The sequence below is a fragment of the Eurypyga helias genome, unplaced genomic scaffold (genome assembly GCF_000690775.1).
Source record: "Eurypyga helias isolate BGI_N326 unplaced genomic scaffold, ASM69077v1 scaffold10186, whole genome shotgun sequence".
NCBI classification, from domain to species: domain Eukaryota; kingdom Metazoa; phylum Chordata; class Aves; order Eurypygiformes; family Eurypygidae; genus Eurypyga; species Eurypyga helias.
The window spans coordinates 1-1,679 of record NW_010254678.1 but is presented as its reverse complement, the minus strand read 5'-3'; positions in this window follow the sequence as shown (position 1 = coordinate 1,679).

The following is a 1,679-nucleotide window of genomic DNA, read 5'->3' as shown; positions in this document are numbered from 1 at the left end:
CTGCTGAAAGAGAAACACCAGCAGTTTGCAGTAGGATCAGTCCTCCAGCTTTGGAAAATCACCCAGGGGCTCATGTTGTTATTGATACAATCCTCAAGTTTTCCTGGGGAAGTCTCTGTTCCCCATCCTGCTCCAGAGCACTAGTGTGGCATCTTCATGTGAGATGTGTCCACCCACGCTGCCAGCAGGTAGAGCTGGAGCTGCTGGAAGTTGCGTCTGAACAGGGACATAAACAACACAAATGATTTGAAGATAATGCTGGTCTAAACACCGTGCATGGACAACCCTAAATTTAAACAGGTTTAGAAAAAACCCAACAAAACCCCTGTGTTTTCAGAGCTGTCACTGTCCTGTATGTTGGATTTAGCGAGACTTGCTGGAGGGAAGGGACTTAGGCCACTCTGTGTGCGATCTCAGCCTGTAATTTCTGGCAGAATGGGGCTGGCTGGTACAACAGCTGTTTTCCTTCTCATTTAATCCACTTTTGACTCCCATGTGCGATTGTTTTTTACCTTCAGCAGTTACAAGCATCCATCAAACCAGGACATCATCCCCAGGGCTAATTTTTTGTAGGTTGGCTTCTGGGGCTTTTTCATAGTTTTCATGTTCTCTTAGGCTGTAACAATGATGTGATTTGGTGAATTTAATCCTTTTTTAATATGAATAAAGTTCTGTTCTTTTCCTTCCGCAGTTGAAAACCATGATCCAAAAGATGAAAGGGAAGATGGTGACAATAGTGACATCTCATTAAAAATAGCCTCAGTTTTGCCTGGACTTCATTACGCCTTACAGAAAGCCACCAGTTCTTCATGGGGGGACGCAGTCAGTACCAGCGTACGTGTCAAACAGCACTTCCAGGAATACGCAAAGCTTGATCCAAATCCACAGCCCACCTCTGGGCAAACCAGCGAAGTTCCCCTTTCTTCTCTCCTCTCACCAGCCAAGGATGAATGTCCTAATCCCTTCAAGAACCGCGCAGAGCAGTCCTTCTCCCAGCTGCAGCATTATCTCTCCGATCCCGGCAGCTACACTCTGGAAATGTCGGCTGCCTTAGGATGTTTGACTGGTGCTGTTCAGTCTCTTTGCTCCGATTCAGAGGCTGATTGTAAAGTAGACTTCTCTTCGGCTGTGCCGCCGGACCCCATTTCTCCCAACGCAGCAGAGGAACTAGAAGTCAAAAGCGAAAACCCGAAGCCCACCGTGGGGCTGGACCAGTGTGGGGAAGGACCCACAGAAGATGTCAGTGCTGCCAGCCAGCTATCGGTGCAGCAGAGCAGGAGGAAATCCAGCCGAACCATTGCGACCAGCACCAAGAAGAAATGGTCACCCCTCAAGATGCAAATGCATCCTGCGGGGGACAGCGGCAGGAACAGGAAAGCAACCAAGAAGAAGAAAATCAGCATTGCTTTCTCTTCTCCTAAAAAGCCAGAGCTCACGGCCACTTCCAAGGAGCCCACTTCCAAGGAGCCCACGCTTAAATTAGCCAATTTGCAGTTTCCACACAGAAGGAAAAGAGGTAAGTGCTATGTAAATGGGACTGATGTTTTCCTGCTTCTCCAGGGTACCCATCTGCGATACTCAGCCTTCGCTAGGAGCCATGTCCCCTCGCCATCCCCCCCGGGTGCCAGAGCAAGCAGACATCTCTTGAGAGCATCCACATAGAATCATGGAATGGTTTG